This window comes from Pipistrellus kuhlii, unplaced genomic scaffold (assembly GCF_014108245.1).
Source record: "Pipistrellus kuhlii isolate mPipKuh1 unplaced genomic scaffold, mPipKuh1.p scaffold_m20_p_2, whole genome shotgun sequence".
Taxonomy (NCBI): domain Eukaryota; kingdom Metazoa; phylum Chordata; class Mammalia; order Chiroptera; family Vespertilionidae; genus Pipistrellus; species Pipistrellus kuhlii.
In genome coordinates, this window is record NW_023425515.1 from 65,868,107 (window position 1) to 65,895,368 (window position 27,262).

Genomic DNA, 27,262 nt, shown 5'->3' on the forward strand with positions numbered 1-27,262 from the left:
GTAGGAAAGGGTAGACTAGATAGCAGAGTAGATTGTTTACTTGCCTTTACCTCATGGCTTTTTATTATTTTCTTTTATCTCTGCAGCCTGTAGAATTTATTGGCACACATTTCATTTGTCTTTCTCTGGATTTAAAATTGAGGTGATGAGATGGAATATTACCTGTATGCTTCAAACAGCCATGAGTGACATGTGATAGTTGCCTGGGAAACTAGAGATGAAATTGTACAGGCCTTTGAACTGCTTTTCATTTGAGAATAAAGCTCAGCTGAAGTTTAAACAGTATAGTGACAATGAACATTGATTCCTCATGTTATCTGTTAGGATACTGAGCTGCAAATAACAGAAAACCCCCAACTGAAAGTGGTTTAACCAATAAAAAATTTTTTTATCTAATATAACTGAAACTCAGAGGTAGGGTGGGTTCTGAGGGTGTTGTAATGAGAGACCCAATATAATCAAGTGTCCAGGTCCTGTTCTTCATTCTCCTCTGTTGCACTCAGCTACTCCTAAGGCTGGTTGTTCTTGTGGTTTCAAAACTGCTGCCAGTGACAATCAAACAACATTATTTTTTTATTTACTGCTAACAGAAGAGGGAAAATGAATTTCTCCCTTAAATGTGAAAAGTATTCCTTCTCTTCAATCTGATTGGGAAAACTGTATTCACATGTCCACCTCTTGACTAAGTAATACCACTATTTGATAGGCTTAAACAAATTAAAACCCTCTTGAGGACTAGAAATATTATAAATCTTTGGACTAAGGCCTTCTATGAGGAAAAAATAAGGGAGGGGGTCAGACATTAGGTGTCATCTCTATCATAGAATGATGAGGCAGTGGTTAACAGTACTGGAAAAAAACTTTCAAAGAATGCAGTTTGCCTTAGTTCCATTATTCTGTCCCTTATCATACACATAAGGAACATGTATTTCCTCCATTAAATGAGAGAGAGAGAGAGAGAGAGAGAGAGAGAGAGAGAGAAGAATAGAAGGGAAGGGAGGGGAAAGAAAGGATAGGGAAGGAAAAGAAAGGGGAAGGAATTCTTAAAAGTCCAACTTCCTTCCTTTCTACAATATTTTGAAGCACTCTATTAAATAACTTAGAAACAGTTCTTTTAAAATGTGATTCTAAGGTCTTTCATGAGTAGTCCAGAGTTAAGAGCAGAATTCCAACATGGCAGCTGGCAACATGGTAGGGAGGGAGAAAGTGTGAGTGAGTGAGTAAAGGAGAAGAGGGGAATGTGTGGAAGTGTGTGGTGTATGTGGGGGTGAGTGAGGGACATTTAGGTTTCCCAGGAATCTTAAGGACTTGTGGATCAGGCTCTCCTAGACGGGAGCTCCTATTACAGCTGTGGACATTCCCAGACCAAGCACAACTTTGGCGCAGAGCTATCTTGTAGAGGGGAGCAGCAGAGGTCAGGATCATAGGCATACAAACACCCAGACTGACCTTGGACACCACCCTGGACCTATTCAGGGAGCTTCTTTCTAGTCATAACCCACATGTGAACACCACTGTGCCCTTGAAGTGAGTGGCAGCTGGATCCTAGACAATTGCAGTGAGCACTCACCAGAGAGATCTCCCACACCTAGCCTCCTGCTTCCGACCCCAGGACCGAGCAGTCCCATGATCCCACACTGACAGTGCTGCCATAGTGATACAGAGTCACTAGGGAACTGCCCCAAATTCGGCCTCAGGCCAGTGTTGCCAGTGCAGCCTAGTGCAACCTCTCATGGATCACAGGATCATGCTGCAAGTGTGCTGCCAGAGGGTCCTTGAGTGCCATTCTCCCTCAGGTGCCAGGGCCACACAGCCAATTGCAGGTCAGAGAGCTCTGGGCTCTCAAAGGAATTGCACACCAGAGGATCTGTACAGACACCTCTTCTGACCCAAATAACAAAGGGACCAGATCTGTGGGAGAAGGGGGTGAAACTCAGAATAGAGTCAAGTGTGAGACTCAAGGCAGACCCAGCTCCTGGCTTAACGAATCCCAGACCATTGGACATCTAGGGGTTTCTACTTCATAGACCCCAAGCAGGTTGCCCAGGGCCAGAAAGAGACAGAAAAAAAATGGATAGCCAAAGAAAGAATCCCCAAAGGAAAGAAAATAAAGACTTGCCAGGGAGGCGGAGCTTGAAGATGGCGACCAAACAGTCGGACTTGTTCAGACTCTGGTCTCAGAACAGATAGAATCAGCATCTGAGTCACTCAGGGAATGTTTATTGGCAGCTAAGGGGCAGCGGAATTCTCAAGGAAGGAGAAGGAACACCACATAACCAGACATCCTGAGAAGGGAGGCCATGGGGAGACAAAAACATAGTCCACACATGAAAGAAAAGCAGGCATCACCAGAAAAGGAAGTAAACGAGTCAGAGGTAAGCAGCCTACCAGAGCAAGAATTCAGAATAATGATCATAGGATGTCTAAAAAGAATGGAAGATAAATTTGACAATAACCAAAGAGAAATGAGGAAGAACCATGAGGAATTCAAGAAGAACCAAGAAGAAATGAAAAATGACATCGCTACCATGAAGAACTCAATAGAAAGCATCAAGAGTAGACTAGATGAAAAAGAGGACCGCATCAGTGAGCTAGAAGATAAGATGGAAAAAAATACCCAAGTAGAGCAGCTTCTAGAAAAAAAGATTAAAAAGCAGGAGGAGAGCCTACGGGAGATTTGGGACAATACAAAACAAAATAATATTCGAATGATAGGGGTTCCAGAAGGAAAGGAAACTGAGGTAGACATGGAAAAAGTATTTCAAGAAATAATGACAGAAAACTTTCCTGAAATAGAGAAGAAAAAACCCACACAAATCCAAGATGCTCGCAGAGTCCCAAGCAAAATGAATCCCAGAAGACAGACTCCAAGGCACATTATAATCAAATTGGCAAACAACAACAACAAAGTAAGAATCTTAAAAGCAGCCAGAGAGAGACAGAAAGTTACATAAAAAGGAACCCCCATCAGACTAGCAACTGATTTCTCAACAGAAACGTATCAGGCCAGAAGGGAATGGGATGAAATATACAAAGTCATGCAAAGGAAGGGTCTGAATCCAAGAATACTGTACCCAGCAAGGCTATCAATCAAAATTGAAGGGAAATCAGGAGCTTCATAGACAAAAAAAGACTGAAGGAATTTATCTCCACCAAACCAACAATGCAAGAAATGCTAAAGGGTCTACTGTAAAAATAAAGAAATAGGAAGTGAAGAACAAACACGAGTATAGAATAAAAATGGCATCAAATGAGTACCTATCAATAATAACCTTAAATGTAAATGGATTAAATGCTCCAATCAAAAGACATAGGGTAACAGATTGGATAAGAAAACAAGACCCATACATCTGTTGTCTACAAGAAACCCACCTCAGAAAAAAAGATGCACACAGACTGAGGGTGAAGGGATGGAAAAAAGTTTTCCAGGCAAATGGAAATGAAAAAAAAAGCTGGGGTAGCAATACTTATATCTGACAAATTAGATCTCAGAGTGAAGGACATAATAAGACATAATGAAGGCCACTTCATAATACTAAAGGGAACAATCCAACAAGAAGAAATAACCTTGGTAAATATATATGCACCCAATACAGGAGCAACCAAATACATAAAAAAAACTGCTGGAGGACATTAAGAGAGAGATTAATAGCAATACAATCATAGTAGGAGATTTTAATACCCCACTGTCACCCTTCGACAAATCATCTAAACAAAAAATCAGCAAAGAAATATCAATCCTAAATGACTCACTAGACCAGATGGAATTAATTGACATCTTTAGAACACTCCACCCCAAAGCCACAGAATATACATTCTTCTCAAGTGCACATGGGACATTCTCAAAGATAGACCACATTTTGGGACATAGGCAAAGTTTCTTCAAATTCAAGAAAATAGAAATCATATCAAGTATCTTCTCAGACCATAATGGCATAAAACTGGAAATTAACTACAATAAAAATAATCCAAAGAAATCAAACACATGGAGACTAAACAGCATGCTATTAAACAAGGACTGGGTTACCAGAGAAATCAAGAAAGAAATTAAAAACATCCTGGAAACAAATGACAATGAAAACACAACAATCCAAAATCTATGGGACACAGCAAAAGCAGTTTTGAGAGGAAAGTTCATATCTTTACAAGCCTATTCCAAAAAAACTAGAAAAAAGGGTAACAAATGATCTAACTCTACAACTCAAAGAGTTAGAAAAGGAGCAACAAGAAAAGCCCAGTGTAAGTAGAAGGAAGGAAATAACAAAAATCAGAGCACAGATAAACGACATAGAGACCAAAAAAACAATACATAAGATCAACAAAACCAAGAGCTGGTTCTTTAAAAGAATAAACAAGATAGATGAATCTCTAGCCAGGCTAACCAAGAAACAAAGAGAGAGGACCCAAACAAACAAAATCAGAAATGAAAGAGGTGAAATAACAACAGACCCCACAGAAATACAACAGATTGTTACAAAATACTACGAACAACTCTGTTCCAAAAAACTGAACAACCTGGAGGAAATGGACATATTCCTAGAAAAATACAAACTTCCAAAACTTGATCAGGAAGAATCTAAAAATCTTAATAGACCAGTGACTTGGAAAGAAATTGAAACAGTCATCAGAAAGCTTCCAGCAAACAAAAGCCCAGGGCCAGATGGCTTCACAGGAGAATTTTACCAAACATTCAAGGAAGAACTAAAACCTATCATCCTCAGACTATTCCAAAAAATCCAAGAGGAAAGAACACTTCCAAACTCCTCCTATGAAGCCAGCATCACCCTAATACCAAAACCAGATAAAGACAACTCAATGAAAGAGAATTACAGGCCTATATCCCTCAAGAACATAGATGCCAAAATCCTCAACAAAATTCTAGCAAATCGACTCCAGAAGAACATCACAAAGATCATACAACATGACCAAGTAGGATTTATTCCAGGAATGCAAGGATGGTATAATATCCGCAAATCAATAAACGTGATACATCACATAAACAAATTGAAAGATAAAAACCATATAGTCATATCAATTGATGAAGAAAAAGCATTTGATAAAATCCAACACCCTTTCCTGATAAAAACTCTTAACAAGGTGGGAGTACAAGGATCATACCTCAACATAATAAAAGCTATATATGATAAACCCACAGCCAACATTATACTCAATGGGCAAAAACTAAAACAATTCCCTCTAAGAACAGGAACAAGACAGGGATGTCCACTCTCGCCACTCCTGTTTGACATAGTACTGGAAGTACTAGCCATTGCAATTAGACAAGAGGAGGAAATAAAAGGCATCCAAATTGTAAAAGAAGAAGTAAAGTTATCCTTATTTGCAGATGACATGATATTGTACATAAAAAACCCAAAAGACTCCATTAAAAAACTAATTGACTTAATAAATGAATTTGGCAATGTAGCAGGATACAAAATTAACTCCAAGAAATCCATGGCATTTCTATACACCAACAGTGAAACTACAGAAACAGAAACTAAAAAAGCAATTCCATTTACCATCGCACCAAAAAAATTAAGATACCTAGGAATAAATTTAACTAAGGAAGTAAAGGACCTATATGCAGAAAACTACATGACACTGAAAAAAGAGATAGAGGATGATGTAAGGAGATGGAAGAACATACCATGTTCATGGATTGGTAGAATCAACATCATCAAAATGTCCATACTTCCTAAAGCAATCTATAGGATCAATGCACCCCCCATTAAAATACCAACGGCATATTTCACTGACCTAGAAAGAACTCTCCAAAAGTTCATTTGGAACAATAAAAGACCCCGAATAGCCGCAGCAATCCTGAGAAAGAAGGGTAAAGTAGGAGGGATCTCAATACCAGACTTCAAACTGTATTACAAAGCCACTGTTCTCAAAACAGCCTGGTACTGGCACAAGAACAGACCTATAAATCAATGGAATAGAATCAAGAACCCAGATATCATCCCAAATCAATATGCTCAATTAATATTTGACCAAGTATGCACAAATATACAATGGAGTCAAGACAGTTTCTTCAATAAATGGTGTTGGGAAAATTGGGCAGACACATGCAAAAGAATGAAAGTAGATCACCAACTTACACCATACACAAAAATAAACTCAAAATGGATATAGGACTTAAACATCAGATGGGAAACCATAAAAATACTAGAAGCATCCCCGGGCAGCAAAATCTCAGACATATGTCAAAAGAACTTTTTCACTGATACTGCCCCTAGGGCAATGGAAGCTAAAGAGAAAATAAACAAATGGGACTACATCAAAATAAAAAGCTTTTTTACAGCAAAAGAAACCATCAACAAAACAACAAGAAAGCCCATGGTGTGGGAGAACATATTTGCAAATAACACCACTGATAAAGGTTTAATCTCCAACATCAACAAACAGCTTATACAACTAAATAAAAGGAAGATAAATAATCCAATTAAAAAATGGGCAATGGACCTAAATAGAACATTTTCTAAAGAAGACAGAAGGAAGGCCAAAAGGCACATGAAAACATGCTCAAAGTCACTAATTGTCCGAGAGATGCAAATCAAAACAACAATGCGGTACCATCTCACACCTGTCAGAATGGCCAACATCAACAAATCAACAAACGACAAGTGTTGGCGAGGTTGCAGAGAAAAAGGAACCCTCTTGCACTGCTGGTGGGAATGCAGACTGGTGCAACCACTGTGGAGAACAGTGTGGAGTTTCCTCAAAAAACTGAAAATGGAACTCCCATTTGACCCAGTAATCCCACTCCTAGGAATATATCCCAAGAAACTAGAAACACCAATCAGAAAGGATATATGCACCCCTATATTCATAGCAGCACAATCTACAATAGCCAGAATTTGGAAACAGCCTAGGTGTCCGTCAGCAGATGATTGGATCCAAAAACCATGGTACATCTACACAATGGAATACTATGCTGCCATAAAAAAGAAGGAATTCTCATCATTTGCAGCAACCTGGATGGAATTGGAGAACATCATGCTGAGTGAAATCAGCCAATCAATGAAAGAGAAGCACCACATGACCCCACTCATTTGTGGATAATAAAGATCATTATAAACTGATGAACCAAAAGATAGATATAGAGACAGTAAAGCATCAAGCAGATTGTCAAATTACAGCGGGGAGGGGAGGAGGATCTGGGGGAGATAATAGATCAACCGAAGGACTTGTATACATGCATATAAGTACAACCAATGGACATAAAACTCTGGGGAGGGAGGGGATGTGTGAGAAGGAGGGAGGGGGGCAAAAATCAATAAAATATGTAAAAATAAATAAATAAATAAATAAATAAATAAATAATTAAAATAAATAAATAAATAAAATAAAATAAAAAATAAAGACTTGCCAGAAAATGAACTAAATGAAATGGAGACAAATGATATGACAGAGAAAGAATTCAGAGTAATAATTATAAACATGCTCAACTATCTGGTTGAGAAATACACTAATATATGTAAGAATCAAAATTAAATTAAGAATGATATAACTGCAATAAAGAACACAATGTAAGCTTTCAACAGTAGACTTGAAGAAGCAGAGGACAAATCAATGAGTTAGAAGACTGGGTAGGTAAAACACCCAAGCTAAATAGCAATTGGAAGAAATAAAAAAAATCCTGGAAACAAATGTCAATAAAAACACAACAATCCAAAATCTGTGAGACAGTCCTGAGAGGGAGGTTCAAACAAGAAAAACTGGTAATAAATTATCTAACCCTACAATTTAAGGAATTAGAAAGAGAGCAACAAGAAAAGCCCATAGTAATTAGAAGGAAATAAATAATAAATAATAAAGATCAGAGTGGAAATAATGACATAGTAACCAAAATAATAATGATAATAATAATAATAATACAAAAGATACATACTAGTAGAACCAAGGGCTGGTTCTTTGAAAGAATAAACAAAATTGATGAACCTCTCGCCAGGCTTGCCAAGAAGCAAAAAAAGAGAACCCAAATAAACAAAATCAGAAATGAAAGGGTTGAAGCAACAATTGACCCCACAGAAATACAAAGGATTGTAGAAAATTACTGCGAACAACTTTATTCCAACAAAATGAACAACCTATTGGAAATGGGCATATTCCTAGAAAAATACAATTTTCTAAAACTCAATTAGGAAGAATCAGGATATCTGAATATATCAATAACTACTTAAGAAGTATAAGCAGTAATCAAAAAACTTCCAGCAAACAAAAGTCCTGGTCTGGACTCCTTCACAGTGGAGTTTTGACAAACATTAGAAGGAGAAAGAAAACATACCCTTCTCAGATTATTCCAGAAAACTCAAAAAAAAGGAACACTTCCAAACTCTTTCTATGAAGCCAGCGTTACTCTAATCTCAAAATCAGATAAAGACACTACAAAAAAAAAAAAAAAAAGAATTTCAGGCCAATATCTCTGATGAACATAGATGCTAAAATCTTAACAAAATATTAGCAAATGACATCCAATAATACATTAAAAAGGTCATACACTATGACCAAGTGGGATTTATTTTGGGAATGCAAGGCTGGTAAATATATGCAAATCAATAAATGTGATATATCACATAAACAAACTGAGAGACAATAATGACATAATCATATCAATTGATGCATAAAAAGCATTTGATAATATTTAGCACTCTTTCTTGATAAAAACTCTCAGCAAAGTCTGAATAGAGCAATCATACTTCAACATAATAAAAACCTTATATGACAAACTACAGCCAATATCACACTCAATGGGAAAAATCTAAAACCATTTTCTAATAACATGAACAAGACAGGGATACCCACTTTTACTGCTCCTGTTCCACATAGACAAAGCCATCAAACAAGAAGAAATAAAAGCAACCATATTGGTAAAAAAAAAAAGAAGTAAAACTGTCATTTTTTGCTGATGACATAATATTGTACATAGAAAACCCTAAAGACTCTATCAAAGAACTATTTAATTTAATAAATGAATGTGGCAATATAGCAGGATACAAAATTAACACCAAGAAATTTATGGCTTTTTTTATACACCAATAATGAACTCACAGAAAGATAAATAAATAAATAAATAAATAAATAAATAAACCCATTTACCAAATTATGATACCTAGGAAGAAACTTAAGTAAGGAGGTAAAAAACCTGTACTTTGAAATCTACAAGTCATTGAATAAAGAGATAGAGAAAGATATAAACAAGTGGAAAAGTATACCATATTCATTGGATTGGAAGAATCAACATCATTAAAAAATCCATAATACCAAAAGCAATCTTTAGATTCAATGCAATTCCCATTAAAATACCAACAGCATATTTCACAGACATAAAACAAATGCTCCAAAAATTCATATTGAATAAAAAAAAGACCCAAAATAGTCGCAGCAATCCTGAGAAAAAAATACAAAGTTGGAGGGATCACCATACCAGACCTCAAGTTATATTACAAGGCCATGATTCTCAAAACAGCCTGTTTCTGGCACTAGCAGACATATAGATAAATGGAACAGAACAGAGAACCCAGAAATTGACCCAAAGTATTATGCTCAATTAATATTTGACAAAGAAGGCAAGAGCACACAATAGAGTCAAGACAGTATCTTCAATAAATGGTGTTGGGAAAATTGGACAGATACATGCAAAAAAATAAAACTTAACCACCAACTTACACCATACACAAAAATAAACTTAAAATAAATAAAGGAATTAATGTAAGACAGAAAACCATAAAAATCTTAGAAGAATCCACAGGTAGCAAAATAGCAGATATGGCTCCAAGCAATATGTTTATGGACACCTCTCCTAAGACAATGGCAACTAAGGATAAAATAAACAAAATAAAAAGAAATCCCACTGCTTAATAATATGGGAAAACATATGACAGTATGACATCTGACAAGTGTTTAATCTCCAAAATGTATAGGGAATTTATACAACTTAACAAAAGGATAATGAATAATCCAATCAAAACATGGGCAAAGGATCTAAATAGCCACTTCTTAAAAGAGGACACATAGAAGGCCAAGAGACATATGAAAACATTCTCAAAGTCATTAATCATCCGAAAGATGTAGTAAATCAAAACAACTATGAGGTACCAGCTCACACCTTTCAGAATTGCTGTCATCAAGAAATCAACAAAGGACAAGAGCTGGGGAGGATGTGAAGAGAAGGGAACCCTGGTGCACTGCTTGTGGAAATGCACACTGGTATGGCCACTGTGGAAAACAGAATGGAGAGTCCTGGAAAAATTAAAAATGGAACTCTCATTTGGCCCAGTCATCCCACTTCTAGGAATATATTCCAAGAAATCAGAAACACCAGTCAGAAAGGATATAGTATGCACTCTTATGTTCATAGCAGCACAATTTATGATAGTTAAGATTTGGAAACAATCTAAGTGCCCATCAGCAGATGAGTGGATAAAACAAAACAAAATTGTAGTTTATCTACACAATTGAATATTAAGCTGTTATAAAAAAGAAAGAAATCTTTGCAACAGTATGCATGGACCTGGAGAGCATTGTGCTAAGTGAAATAAGCTAATCAGAGAAAGATAACTCTCATATGATCTCACTCATTTGTAGAAAGCAATGAACAACATAAACCAATGGACAAAAATACATCTAGAGACAGAGAAGCATCGAACAGAAGGTCAAACCTCAGAGGGAAGGCAGAGGAGGGTTGGCAGTGGTGGTAGGGGTGTGTGGGGTTGGTGGGGAAGAGATCAACCAAATAACTTGTATGCATATAAGCAGAACTAATGGACACATTAAATGGAGGTAAGAGATGAAAGTTGTGGCTGAGACTGGGAGAGGACAATGGGAGGAAAAGGGGACATATGTAATATTTTTAATAATAAAGACTAAAAAAAGTGTTAAGATCAATAAATACTTATGATGTATTTTTAATCTTTTTCTAATTGTTTATTACATCTTAAATTCATTATTTAAGAGACTGGTAATAATTTATTTCAGTATCAATATTAAATATAGTTATAAATACAAGTATTATTAAGTAATTAAATAACTCTTCTGAGATGTTTTCCTTTTAATTTTGGAATCATAAAAAAATTCTTTGTTAAAAACAAGTTTGGCAGATGACAATCTAATCAATCAACTGGTATATAATAAACTTACTTTTTTGCAATCTATTTATGAAGGATGTATTAATTTTATATTGTTGTATATAAACACAGTGGCTTACATGATGATATGATAATACAGTCACAAGTGTAAGCACAGTGTAACTCGGTTCTCTGCTCCAAGTTTCAGTGTTACAATCAAAAACTGCAATCAAGTGTCAGTCACACTATCATTTTCTTCTGAGTCTCTGTGTCCTCATCCAAGTTCATTAAGATTGTTGGCAGAGTCAGTTCCTTGTAGTTACAGGGTTCTCCCTCATTTTCTTAATAACTATTGAATGGGACCACTCTTGGCTTCCAGAAGTCACTTGTGGTTTCTTACCTGGGTTTACTTTTTTCCAGGCCAGCTAAAATATGTGTTTTTGGACTCTGAATCTCTAATTTCCTATATATATAATCTCTATACTCAAATCTAAAAGAACATATGACTAGATCAAGTCCACCTGATAATTTATCTTAAAATGAATTGATTGGGGATTGTAATTTGAGGTTCAAAGTCCCTTCACAGTAGCACCTAGAATTGAATTATTGGGATAAATTGTGTGCACACCGGGGAGTTTCCAACACGTGAAGGCTGAGTTGACCATGCAGATGTTCCATCTAACAATGGAAAGTCCAAATATTGTTGACTCAGTTCTGATGTATTGAAAACTAATACCTAAAAGGGATCAATCACACTGCTCTTCTTTTCTCCTTATTCTTCTACTTCAATTTACACTCCTTTCTTTTCTGCCTATCTAGATCAGTGGTCGGCAAACTCATTAGTCAACAGAGCCAAATATAAACAGTACAACTATTGCAATTTCTTTTGAGAGCCCAATTTTTTAAACTTAAACTTCTTCTAATGTCACTTCTTCAAAATAGACTCACTCAGGCCATGGTATTTTGTGGAAGAGCCACACTCAAGGGGCCAAAGAGCCACATGTGGCTCGTGAGCCGCAGTTTGCCAACCACTGATCTAGATTAAGCATGTCAAATTCACCTGCGTCCCACAATGCATAATTTTTGTGACACAGCCAATATACAATATGTAAGAAATGTTTTAATAAAAATTTCATAATGTATTTTTTACAATATTCTGTTATACATAATTATTAATAATTAACTACAACATTTGCTAATGACTGATTATCATAATTGTGTTGCATTCATTTCCCTTACTCACCTTATGCACAAGCACACCATTTCTCTCCACTAATACCAGCATCAAATATTTTAGAGCCAATTCCATGTCATTAGTCTTGGAGTGACTGGTATGTGCAACAAGAAATATTTTGCTTTCAGAGAACAAGAAAAATAGGTTTATTTGCATTATGCTTATGAATTTGTGCAGTTATTCAGTGTCTGGTAGGTTAATGTTCAAGAAAAAAATATTAATTTTTATTAAAATATTCTATTATTTTATGTTAACAATTAGTCACTTATTTTAGTCCTTTATATTCAGCATGTCTCTATTGAAATAAACCTACATTTCTATGAAAATTAAAGTTTTTGTTTCTTTGTGGCCCACATAAACTTAAACCTTGTTTATTTGGCCTGTGTTAGCTTTTGACATGCTTGATCTAGATAATGTGATTTTCTCCCCTACAGGAAAAAAAAATACAATGAAATACTTCTGTCAGCTGGAAGGACAAAAAGAGAAAGAAGATAATGATGGAATGACAGTATGTCTGCAGAAAAAGTAGGAGGACTATAATTGAGAAGGAGATATGAAAAGAAACAACAACAAATAACAAAAAAGCAAGCATCCATGAGAGAGTAGAGAGTTGGTGTCAGAGTTCTACAGGTTTGTGATAAAGTTAGAATGAGAGAAAGGCATTATAGCAAAACAAAGGGATGGGAAAAGCAAGGTAGAATTGATGGTTGAAGATAACAATAATGATGGCAATTGTGGCCATGGATTTGCTTTAAATAAGGCACTCTGCTTCTTTGTCCTAAATAATTTCCTGAGGTGAAAGAAGGCTGATGGCAGCACATATTTGTGTATATATTTTGATTTTGTTAACACTTCTCAACACTCACTTTATTATATTCTTTGTTAAGTTTCTGCTTCAAAGAGCCAGGCAAAGCAGTAAATATTATACTTAATAAAAATATGTGAAGGCCAAAAACAGCTGCAAACAAAATAAATAAAAAATAGCCCAAGGTAGTCTTATAGTCTCCTTGCAACAAATTGTTTGGACAAGAAGGTGAGAATGTATACAGCTCAGTTTCTACTTTTATTTTTAGGTATACTAAAAGAATAAATACAATTTAAAAGAAATTTCTTAAATCAATTTTCCCCAAAGCACCATAGAATAAATACTGCTATGGGAGTCAGTTGGTTCTTAGTTACTAAATCATAAAGGATCAAATGAAGTTAATGACAGATGGTTGGTTAACATTTTTTTGTGGTGTGGTGTGTATGTGTGTGTGTGTGTGTGTGTGTGTGTGTGTGTGTGTGTAATAACTATAGTACACATGTGTTCCAAATAGCCATCCTTTAAGCTGTTTATATGCACCTCTTTTAAAATAAATTACTATGCATTGCAAATATGTTGTTATTTTAAGAAGGCACATATACTATCACAAATATAGGAGACTTCATTTGCCTTCTGAATTTTGTTTTTGTTTATTTTTTATAGGTTTCTGTTGTTGTTAATCCTCACTCGAGGATATTTTTCTATTGATGTTGGAGAGAGTAGAAGGCTGAGGGAGAGAAAGAGAGAAAGAAACATTGATTGGTTGCCTCCCACCTGGAGCAAGCCTGCAACCAAGATACCTACCCTTGACTGGAAGTGAAATTGGGACCCTTCAGTCCACAGGCCAATGCTCTATCAACTAATCCAAACTGGCTAGGGTTGGCTTCTGACTTTTTGATGTTCTTAAACCTTTAAGTTTTTAGCACCATTAAATAAGGCAGAAGTTGATAGTTCCCATTATATCAGTCAGTAGGAAATAAAGTAAAAGTATAATCCAGGATGCTCCTAATATCCTCTACAGATTCACTTTTGTCTTTGATGAGACATTGTTGACCATAAGGTTATGATGTTAACTCCTTTTTATTTTCTTGTGAGAATTTGTGAGAGTGCTACAAAAAAAGGTGAGAGATTGAAAAGAAACATATTTCTCTCTGTGTGTGCTCTAGGATTTATCAGTGTAGTGATTCAGAATCCAACATCCAACGTTCCTGTAATGCTAATGCCCATTCTAATTATACCAGAAGCCCAGTGCACAAATTTGTGGATAGGTGGGGTCCATTAGAGTGGCCTGCGGGGATCGGCCCCCAGCCTCACAGCCCTCAGCTCACACACCTAGCCTCATGGCCCTGCAGCCCCATCTGCCACCTAGCTTTGGCCTGGCACCATCCCCTCACCTGTTCCACCATCCCGCCTATAGGGAAATCAATTAGGGCTAGGCCCTCCCACTTCCTCTCCCATCTAACTTCCTCAGAGCCTGGAAGCTGGGCAGTGGACCTGTCCCCTGTCAGCGCAACTGGTCGCCATCTGCAGAGCCGCTGATGGGGTGATCCAGCCCTTGCTTGCACCCACCTTGGCCTGGCATCCCCTGCTCACCTGCTCCAACATCCCACAGTGGTCCTGCTCTCATCAGGGCTCTTTGGGGCCAGTAGTGCCTCCACTACCACCTGCTGCCAGAATTGCCTGCCATGTTCCATGCTGTCCCCTGGTGGTCAGCACAGGTCATAACGAGTGGTCAAATTCCCAGTCTCCTAGTAGAACTATAGGTTGAACGACCACCTGAGAGGACAATTTGCATATTACATAGGATTACAACTTGTTTGGACTTTTGTAAAACATCTCCCGTAACAATTAAGAGGAGTTGTTTTTTTAATACTAGAGATAGAGATTTACAGGAGAGTTGGCAATGGTTTCCCAAGACAACAATGATGCCAAGATCATGAATCTGAAATGAAAGGTACAATTTAAGCTAATATTTAAATTAATTAATTTATTAATTGAGTCACCAACATTGTCTTCAGGCATGTACTTTTATTTTTCCATCTGATTTGTAGATCTGGCTCCTTAAATATGAGTTACCAAGCATGGCTTCTCTCATGAAGTCTACAAATTTAAAAACATGTGTGCTCTATTCTCCATGTCATTTACATTTAAGTGTTTGTTACTAAGCTACCAGAGAGCTGTTAAACTTTTTGGATTTGGAGATATGTATGGCTTTTCAAAATGCAGTTCATGAAAGCCTCCAATTTCTGAAGTAGATCGGGATATTTTTCTCTCTTTTTTTAAAAAAATATATTTTTATTGATTTTTCACAGAGAGGAAGAAAGGGATAGAGAGCTAGAAACATCGATGTGAGAGATACATTGACCAGCTGCCTCCTGCATACCCCCCACCAGGGATGTGCCCGCAACCAATGTACTTGCCCTTGACCGGAATCGAACCTGGGACCTTTCAGTCCACAGACCGATGCTGTACCCACTGAGCCAAACCTGTTTCGGAGGGATATTTTTCATTATAGGGCACTCAGTAGTCCTATAACTTTTTAGTTCAGGAAAATATTTCATATCATTTTGCAAATTATGACTACAAAATACTGAAGGCAACTTGTCAAGCTGATATGTTCCTTCTGTTACTTGAACTTTATCTTGGTTGGGTATCAACTCTACTGAGAACTGGCATGGATGATTCTGGTTTGAAAAGGACACAGTTATACCAAAGACTGTATAAATATTTTCACCTTATTATGTCTCCACCATACAGATGCTATTTAATTTTCCCGGAAGACTATACTAGAAGGGCCAAGATCAATGTACCAGTTTATGGACAGCATTTCTTAATATATATAGCACTTGTGGAAAACAAAGTGATTTAATGCATAGTTGTATTAACTGATGTATACGTGGGCTCAAAATTACCTATTTCTAAATTGTTTAAAAATTAGAATTTCACTTCAGAGTAAAAATTGCTTTGAATATAAGATAATAATAATAATACCATCATTATGCATCCCTATTCTAAATTTTGTGAATGACTTATTTTTCTAAAGAAAATTCTTAAGAGTGACATTTTTGTTTATTTCTACATCCTCATTTTACAAGACAAGCTGGTAAGTTCACAGTTATGGGTTAAACTTATTCTTTCATTACATTAGGAATATAAGAGTGAATTAAGAATTTATTAAATTAATTGAGCTATTTTAGTCAAATGCTTCTAGAGTGATTATCATAATACCTTAGTAATCAGACTCAATCTAAATAAATTAATTCAATAAAATATTAGCCTAATTTGTGCTTAATGAGATCATTTCATTTATACTGTCAGGAGTTAATAAAAAAGCTTCCAGACATTTTAAAGAGCATGAGTAGGGTAAGTGTGATCAATACATTATGGGTGACATTGAAACTTACCAAGTTTAGGAACCTATGTTACTCATTAGAAAAGGGTCGATGATATTATTTCTTAACTTATAGAAAAATTAAGACTCTCCAAATGCAAATACTCATCTTCCATATTTTTCATTTCTGAAATCACTCCATAGGTTTTTTTTTTCTTTCTATTTTTCATCTTACTGTCTTGAGAAAGAAAAAATCTTTTAACGAAGGCTGATCTTTCTGCTTACACTCTAATCCTACTCATATACTGTCTTCTATAGGTCTTTGATTTATCAAATATGTTCTTTAAAATTATCTATATACTATCTGTCTTCTCTCTACAATTGACCTTTAAACAATACAGTTTGAAGTGCATGGGTGCAGTTTCACAAAGTTTTTAGAGAAATATAGAGTTGACCATCTGTATCCCCAGATTTTGATTCTGTGGATTCAACAATGGTGAATAGAAAAGAGTATTTTCCGTTTCCAGTTGGAAATCTGTAGATGTGAAAGGCCAGTGTATACACTGTTCTATGCCATCCTATATAATAATCCTATATAATAAAGAGGTAATATGCAAGTTAATCCTCATGCCTTTGTGCCACAAGATGGCCACCCCCATGTTGTCACAAGATGTTCTCCTCAATGCCATCACAAGATGGCTGCCCCAAAATAGTCACAAGATGGCTGAACCCACACTGTCACAAGATGGTCCCCCACATCATCACAAGATGGCCACCACATCATGGCCACCCCCACTTGTCACAAGATGGCCACCCCCACATTGTCATAGATGGCCAGCAGGGGAGGGCAGTTGTGGGTGAACAGACCTGCAGGGGAGGGGAGGGCATGTACCTTGGTTGCAGGCATATCCCCAGTAGGGGGTGTGCAAGAGGCAGCTGATTGATGACTCTCTCTCATCGATGTTTCTAACTATCTCTCTCCCTTCCTCTCTGTACAAAATCAATAAAATATATATTTTTTAAAAAAGTGGTTAGGACAACTAGAATGGCAGGCAGGTGAGCAGTTGGGAGCCAGCAGTCCTGGGTTGTGAGAGGGATGTCCCAGATTGGAGAGGGTACAGCCTGGGCTATGGGATATCACCCTCACCCTGTGCACAAATTTTGTGTACCAGGCTTCTAGTATTATATAAGGACCTTGAGTATCTGCATATTTAAAAATCCACAAGGTCTTGGATATCAATCCCCAAGCAGATACTAAGGGATGATTGGGGAATCAAAACTTATATAGATATTCAACTATGCAGGGTTCAGCTCCTCTAATCCCCATTTTGTTTAAGTGTCAACTATAGATATATTTATGTAATTTGTTGATTACACTTTCTCTCCTTCTGCCTGAAAACATGCTTGGCATGCACAACAGACAACTCCCTGAGAAAAATAAAAAAAATATGAACTTTTCTGAATGTTGCTGTATCCAAATTACTTAGTGTTTTGTCTCTCTCTTTCCATTCTCTTTCATCAATCGGAAAATTAGTGTATGTTGGTGGCTTATTTTCTGCATAGTGGACTTGTTTTATGTGTGTAGAATTCTGTACCTAATGGAACTTAGCTAAGGCTCACTAGATAACTTTTAATTAACAGCTTTATTTTCAATTCTGATACCAATGTCCAAGTTTTTCTTGAAATATTTTCATGGCTAGTGTCCATCAATTGCCTTATAAATTTCTGAATTTACAATTTTCTACTCTTACTTTCCCCCCACCCCCCACTTACTTTTACTAATTTTCAAAGCTCCGGTTCTACCTACCAGCTAAATTCAGAAATATGTGAAAACCCTGACTTTGTTTTGCTTCACATGCTTTTAACTTATTTTCTTGGTGACCAACTGCATTTTCTTAGTCACATATTTATTCCAATATATGGAGTTTGATGGAGTTCCAAATCTATTTACTGCTGATCTAATTTGCTCATGGACTTCTGACCTTTATTTTTAGATAAAATTAACTTGCAAATGCCACAATATAAAAAATCTAATAGTTAAATAGTTTGAAGCTATCTAAACTTAAATGTTTTAATCTTTTAAAATCTTTTTTTTTTAACCTCTGATAAACAGGGGTTAAAGATACAAACTTGAAATTTTGGAGATATATTTTGCTGCTTCTTTCCTCTAATGTTACATATCTATTCAGATATCCTATCAATAGATTAATTCTTCTGTATTTCATTTATATCTCCCTTCCTTTTCATGATCACAACCAACATTTGTGAACAGGATTTTGTTATTTCTTATGATATTGCCTTATTTAATATGACAATATTCTGGTAGGATTCCCTCATTCAATTTATCCTTCACAAAACTATTGCATACTAGTAGCCTCTACTTATTTACCACTATTTTATTGCTATGAGATAGGCATTTTCCTTGTTGTTATCCTGATAATTTTCTCTCAACAACTGATTTTTTTATTCCTACACTATAACTTGACACCATGTTTTTGCCAAGAAGACTTTATGCATTCCTGATCTCTACCATAATTAAAGAAAAATTATTATATTTACAGTTATTTACCATTATCATCATAATAAGCACTATTATATCTGAAACTGCAACTATTATATTATGATTTTTATACATTATATAGATATCTCCTCATTTGTCAACAACCCTATGAAATAAATAATAAATATTTACCCTAGGTACATGGTGGAGTTGCAACTCAGAAAACTGGTTGATAGAGACCACTTTGGGAGCCAAAAATTTGTGCATTTTAGAGTGGAGAGTATACTATGGGATCCATCATCATGTGTGCACCAAAATCACAGTTCTTCTGGGCTGCTCCCGTCAGTCATCAGGTGACATATGCGTCCTTTAGTGAACAACATTGGTTGGAAGAGTCCCTGCCAAATCTGTAAAAGCTTTCTTGAGTTACATGGAAGTCTAAGACCTTCCATTAATCCCAATTGGTCTCTGGCATGGCCAATTCTGTCTTGGTGTGTGCTTTTCAGAGAACCCTGACTAATACCCTTACAATGCTATTTAGAAACTGAGCTAACTATTGCACTCGAGAATATCCATCTCTCAAATTTGTGTACTTAACCAGTAATATATGGTCTTCATCCCCATTCCTGGACTTTTCATGTTTTAAGTCTACAACTATTATATTATACTAGAGGTCCGGTGCACAAAATTTGTGCACAGCGGGGGCGCCTCCCTCAGCCCAGCCTGCACTGTCTCCAATCTGGGACCCCTCGGGGGATGTCCAACTGCCAGTTCAACACATTATGCAATGGAACTTGGTCTTGGCAGCATCATGGTACCTAACAGCATTCAATGTCTTCAGTAATGTCTGATAGCTTTTCTGAGAGTTCAATGTCAAACCAAATAGATCAATCAACACTGCTTCTGATATCCTTCAGTAACTGTACAAAGCTCTTTAAAGAAGACTTTTGTCCCCTCCCCCAAAAGTCACCTGAAAAAAATATTAGCATAAATAAGAATGCAAAATTAGATCAATCTTAATAGTTACAACAGAAATATATGGCGGGGGACAGAGGGAGAAGAATTGCATTGATTTAAAAATGTGACCAAAATTGTAACTCTAGACCTCTCTCAAAAAAGTCAGAAAATTGTCATAAGAGAATCATGACAAGTAAAGCAATGCTATTTCTTAATTCATTTTCCAAAAGGATATGTAAATCTTTCCAGAGAGGCAACAATTCCTCTGTTTTTATTTCATATAGGGAATTTTAAATAGGAATTTAGCTGTTCACTTAGACAAAGACCTGTTATTTAACTAGATGGTATCAATTTAAGTGATATTTCATTAATCCTCACATGACTGGCATGTTAGGTCACATCCCTTCATAAGAAATATGGGGCCTTACATTCAGTATGTTAAAATGAGCTGCAGTTTAAAAAAATTCTGTTTTTAAGAGATAAAAGCTGAAATGATCTATGCATTTCTCTCCAGGGTTTACACAATTCTGTAGGCATGACAATTACCACAAAGCAACTGGGATTTGTGTGACATGCTTGCTGCCTGCTCCCTACTCCTTCCTGTCCACAGATCTTCACCTCAGCCCATTCTCCCACCCAGGCAGGAGGTCAGCTTTGGGGACCTGCTTCCATGACCCCCAGTGCCCCAGGCTTCCTCTCGCCACCACTCCTAATGTCCATCCCTATTGTACAGGACTCCTACTCAGGTACATTGTGCCAGTTTTGAAAATATATATTAAGAGAAGTGTGGGGTGACCATGAAATTCCACAAAACGCAGGTGGGTCCAGGTGGTCCAGTGCTGGGCTCCAGGGCTCTCTCTCCACCTGCCCGGACCCATCCCACAGCTCCCCATGGTACCCGGCCCCTACGGAACTTTCAGACAGATGATGCCTTCTGTGGGCCATGCCCCTCCCCATCTCCTGCACTAAATCTCTGCTCCCACTCCAGCCTCGGGCTGCATTGAGGCTTTGCCCTCACCCACCGCACCAGGCCCCACACCACCCCAACTCACCACAGGCCTCCCCACCTCGAGCCCAGACCAGCAACACCTAGAAGCCGCTGGCCAGTTACCTGAAGTCTCAGTCAGTCCATTGGCCCAAGCACCTGCCTCACCCACCTCAGTGCAGGCTTTACCAGGCACTGCCTGCCTACAGCCCTGGGAGTGGGAAGGCAGCTAGCAGTGGGCAGGGGAGTCAGCAGTTCCAGGTGAAGGCAGCCCATTGAGCCCGTTCCCTGCTACCCTGTCCTCCACTGTGGGCACCACCATCTTGTGACAGTGTGATGGTTAATTTGCATATTCCCTCTTTATTAGATAAGATTGTCTTCTATTTTGAATTGCTTCCAATTTCCTTTAAACTTACATTACTCTTTAAGATCTATCTCAAATACTACCTATCTTTTGAAGCTTTAAAAAAATTACTTGCCTCAACTTCAAGCCTGTCTTCACTTTATCTCGACTTGTGCTTCTTTTATTAGTTTAAGGAAAAATTTAACATTTTGTGTAATATAGTGCCAAAATATGTAAATTAGCTACATTCTCATTCCTACTATTGACTTCTTTTGTCACTGAATTTAATCATCAGACCATGAGATATGGTGCCTTCTATGCTTGACTGTATTCAATCTTATAGTAAGTAGATACGCAAAGAAATGATTTCCAGGCTAGAGAAATAATGTTCATAATGCTGAAGGACTTGAAAATATATAAACATCTAATTTAGCATTTATATCAAGGAAATGGCTTTTATTCATTAGGATTTCTACAGCATTGATAAAATAACTTGCTACATATTATTGGTGAATTACAAGCTCCTTAAGAGTAACTTGTTCAAAATCAATTCTCTCTCTCCTCTATCTCTTTCTTTACAGAAGAAGATACACCATTTGCTTCATTTCCCCCCTATATTCAGTTATGGGGTTTATGAAGAACACAAGATTTTCTTATAACATAGTTTATAAGTTGATTCATCAAAAAGTGATTTAGATCTAGTCATTAAGCATCCAGAGCTGCTAATATCACACACACACACACAAAAAGATTGTTTCATGATAGAACAAACAACTATGAAGTAACCTTATAAAATATAAGTAAAATGAAGGATAAACTTGATTTTGAGGAAAACTTTAGATCCGAATGCTAACTTAATACAAATGCTGAGATGACTGATGAACATGCCAACTGACACTGCAGGGATTCCATGGCATCTAGATTCTTTTTCCCAACACCTGAATTACAAGTGTGAAAAATAAAATTGAAGGGTATCCTTATAGGTTAAAAAAAGATTTAAACAACATGACAGATTGCAATGGGCTGCCCTTAATTTGATCCTGATTCAAATAAGTGTTAAGAAAAGTAATATATATGAGACAACTGTAAATTTGAACAGTAAGTAAATATTCAATTATATTAAGGAACTATTGTAAATTTTTAAGTAAAAACTGGCATTGAAGTAGTTTTCACCTTTTTTAAAAAGACATTGTTCAGAGATAATATTATTATATTTATATTTATTATTGATAATGGATTCTGGCCACATGGGCATATTTATTGTGCTATTTTGTTTTCTGTGTTTGAATGCCCATAATAAACTGCTTGGCGAAAATAATATAAGATAAAAAGAAAGATAGTAGTTCACTGGATCAGAAACAAAGAATAACTATCTTTTTGCTGACTCCCCCACACTCAATTTTTTATCCTTAAATTGTCCGGTATCAGTTCCCACTGCTTGAAAGAGGCCTTAGAGAATAGTCATAATCACTAAGTCACAAGTACCTGATTGATCAGACACTATAATATTATTTAGTGAAAATGGGGATTAGAACAGCTAAGAGAATGTATTTGTTTTAATACATTTCATTCATAAAATAGTAAAATTAGTGCCAAAAAGTTGTCCCTCCCCCGACTCTGTACCATGCTCTCTCTCTCATTTGCTACAGGAGAAATATTTAGGTAAGAAGAGTTAGATTTGCCAAATACAGAGAATTAAGTTTCCAAATGACTGAGGGGAAAACAAAAGACAGAGAAAGAGTTATGTGACACTTTTATTTAGTGTGTTCTTTCAATTCAAATGACCTCTCCCTTACTAATGGACAAATTGATAAATACAGTTTATTCAGTCAGTCAAAAACTAAATAAAAATTAAAATAGGTTAAATGAGAACAGTCAAAATTAAGATACTGGATGATTTAATGAATTACTCATATCTTTATGAGAAATAATATGTTCACCTTTGCAATCAGGATAATTGTGCAAAGTAGATGAAGATACCTGTGACAGCAGCCAAAATAGGTCATTCCAATAATAAAGCTAGTATTTCACTGAGCAATGGATGCTGTTTGTCTCTTGTGTTTCAGATTGAAGGCAGATCATTTTTGTTATTTTATTGTCATGTGTTGAGATGCACAGGGCACAGTTTGCTTATTATTGCATCTCTGCATCAACACTATTTCCTAACATGTAATAGGTATTTAATAAACATTTGTTGAATAAATAAATACATTCATGTAGACTTTACCTTATCTATTATATTCATTACATTAATTTCTAAATAGTCAGCCATTAACTCAATGCAATAGTTTCATCAGTTTTATATTAATGACCTTCAGTGTCAAGGGGTGCATTTTCTGGTAGAATTTTCAAATACCACGGCTGTAGTGTAAGGATGTATCATATCATATAGCCTAAGGAAAGTGTGTGGTTTTAAATCCCAGCTCAATATAATGTTTACCACACTGACCTATTTGCTTTTCCCCAAGGGTGATAGCTTTGTCTTTCCTGTCTTTGCTGCGGTTCCTTCTGCCTTAAAGCTTTTTTTCTCCTTTGCTTGTCTAATTCCTATTTTAGCTTGAAGACTAAGCTGAGGACATGCCTCCTCCATGAAGCCTTCTCTAAGCATGCCTGGCCTGAATGAGATAATGCCTCTCCCCATATACTCAAAGACTCCAGGCATGCCACCATAGATATTGTAATGTTGCAACATAGTCATTTACTTATTTCTCTCTCCCCCACCCTAGTTACTAATCTTATTCTGTCTCATTCCAGAGCACACACATACACATACATACACAGTAACAAAATAACTCAAAGAAAAGCTATGCCTACATTATTATATCCTTGGTGGCCAGAATAATGGCTGGTATACAACTGATTCTCAACAAATCTTCACAGTTTTTGGTGAGGCTTAAAATAAAATAATTGAGTAAAGTTGTTATGAAACTTTCATTTCCTGTTTTAGTGGAAAATAATCTTTGTCATTAGATAAAACAAACATATACTTCAAAATGATATGACTCCTGCTGGTGATGAAAGGAGAGTCACCTTCACAACCAGTTTGACATCATTAATTACCTGGTATGATATAAGGAGCATCAAAAGGATCCAGCCTTCCTACTTGGAAATAACACTCTGACTGTGACACAATGCCTTAAATAACCATAATTATTCATTTATATGGTTTACGTAATAAATGCTGCTGTTAAAGTAAAACGTTAACTTATAGAGGAAACCTGTTCGATAGTTTGCCAGGAAGCATGACATTTATTTTAATTTTTTAAATTTCTTTATTGATTATGGTATCACATATTTGTCCTCATCCCCCCATTCCCATCTCAAACCCCTCCCCACGCATGTCCCCAGCCCCCTGTTGTCCATGACCACTGGTTAGGCTTATATGCATGCACACAAGTCCTTTGGTTGATCTCTCCCTTTTACCTCTCCCCTCCCCTACCTCCCATCCGAGGTTTGAAGTCTGATGAACTTAGGTCAGGTAAGTTTGGAGAGAAGAATTGAATTCCAAATATATAGAGAATGATTTCTTGGTAATTCTAAGAGTGTCATGAGGACACACTCTCATGAGGAGTTCCCGGAATGTGGTAGGAACAGAAGATAAACTCACTCATCTCCCCTAGTATCAGTTCTAAACAGAACCCACGCAACAATGCTGTTGAATAGAGATGCATAGTAGATCACTAAAGAATTCCCTGAAGTTCAGTCAATCATGTACCACTTTCCTGATTTTGCCACATCTGGTATCATCTATACTATTATTTAATATTTATATTTAAATTAACGTACTTTAAAAATAAAATGTTGCCAAAACCGGTTTGGCTCCGAGGATAGAGCATTGGCCTGCGGACTGAAAGGTCCCAGGTTCGATTCTGGTCAGGGGTGCATACCTTAGTTGGGGGCACATCCCCAGTGGGGGGTGTACAGGAGGCAGCTGATCAATGATTCTCTCTCATAGATGTTTCTAACTCTCTGTCCCTCTCTCTTTCTCTCTGTAAAAAATCAATAAAATATATTTTAAAAAATAAATTAAAACATAAAATATATAGGATAGTCTCAGTCTCAAAATCATATTTGTAAAATCATAGGTTAAATGGGCTAAAAATGCACAATAAGATAATAAAGTAACTATTGCAATAATGAATTCATCTGGGCATTATAAATTGGGAAACACTTAAGAAATTATTCTCTGTAAATATCATAAAAGACAAAGAAAGACTTAAAAATTGAAGAAGACTAAGAAGAAATAACAATTAAATGTAATTATCCTAAATCAGATCCTGGACACAACGGGACATTATTGAAAAATTAAAAAAAAATTGAAGTAAGGTCTTTGGTTTAATTAATAATATTGTACCAATGTTAACATCTTACTCTTGGTTATATAGATATTAAAGGAAACAAGGTGAAGAATATAAGAAAACTATATGTACTTTTCTTTCAACTTTTCTCTAAATCTAAAGCAGTTCCAAATAAAAAGTTTTTAAAACATACAGATAGTGATTATAATAAATCTGCTACTCTGTTGTGGTATGTTGATAGTGAAGGAAGGTATACACATTGTGCTCAATTTGCTATAAACCTAAAACTGCTCTAAAAACAATGTCTATTAAAAAGAAAAAGGCACAAATAAAAAAGAATGAGATAACAAATAAAAATAAATTGTCCTCTGAAAAATTTGATTAACCAGGGTTCGATTACTGAATCTAAAATGTACTTGCAATATCTTTAGACAGTTTATTTCAACTATCACAGCCTTAATTTATTAATCAGTAAAACAAGGCCAATAATAGTGTCTCCATTTTAGAGTTCTGAGAATTAAGTGTAAGGATGCCTGAAAGAATTTACCACACTGTGGCTGGGGATGTAGCAGATACTCAGTAAAAGTTAACACTTAATTACATAAAAAATGGGGTCTCAAATGTTATCCAGTCTAATTGTCAAATAACTCCAAATGCATTACTTTCATTGGCATCTTTGCCTGATTCATATTGAGACTTTGAAGCAGTAGACAGTGTTACCACCATATTATTAAGTCACTTTTTACTGAAATAAAAATGAGCTAACATATGGATTCCTAATATTGCATTATTAGAATGCTTCTCTCTTTAGGGTGGTGTTTTTTTCTCGTTTCTTGTTTTTTTTTTTTGTTTGTTTGTTTGTTGTGTGTGTGTGTGTGTGTGTATGTGTGTGTAATTAACATTGATTTGAATCTCTATATACCCAAATGTTTAAGAAATTGATTATACATAGATTAAATAAACTGTCCAAAGTAACAATACATATTATTAGGAAGGTTTAAATTTAGAAAAATTGAAAATTTAAAGAAAAACTTTCATATGGTTACTGAACAGAAGTATTAATAAATATAAATATGGGATTTGAGAGAGAACAAGGTGAAGTTGTACAAACACAGAGGGAGACAATAGTTTACTTCAGCAAAATAGACAACACTCTTTTAGCACCAAGAAAGTGATTCACTAATGTGCAGAGTAACTTTGAGGAGTCTGGCTGGGAAAGGGGAGAAAAATGAACCAATTAATGCAATTCAAAAAAGTTGTTTTAAATTTTTAAATAATCAAGTTTGTTATTTGTATGGGTTTTTATCTGGTATCATCACTATAATAACAACAACAAAAACCCAAAATACTCAAGTGCATGATCTGAAGTTGGACAATCAAGAGCTACTATTCAAAAACTAAAAACTCTCTTAAGTCATGATCTATAATAATAAAAGTGTAATAATTAGACCGGACATCCTTCTGGACAACCTTCTGGATGAAGCCAGGGCTCAAGGGCCAGCCCCTTGCATGAATTTCGTGAATCGGAATTTATTTTAGTATTTTAATATCAATTACCCCCAGTTTTAAATTTCCACAGTTTGTTGAGTCTGGTTTACTGAGCCCAGTCTCAACAAGTAACATCTGAACATCTATGGCCTTGTTTCTCACACATCACAGTTTCATTTAGTGTTTCAATTTTGAAACATGTGGTTTGTGCTTCTTTTCACCTCTGTATAAAATGAGCTAGTCTGTCACTTG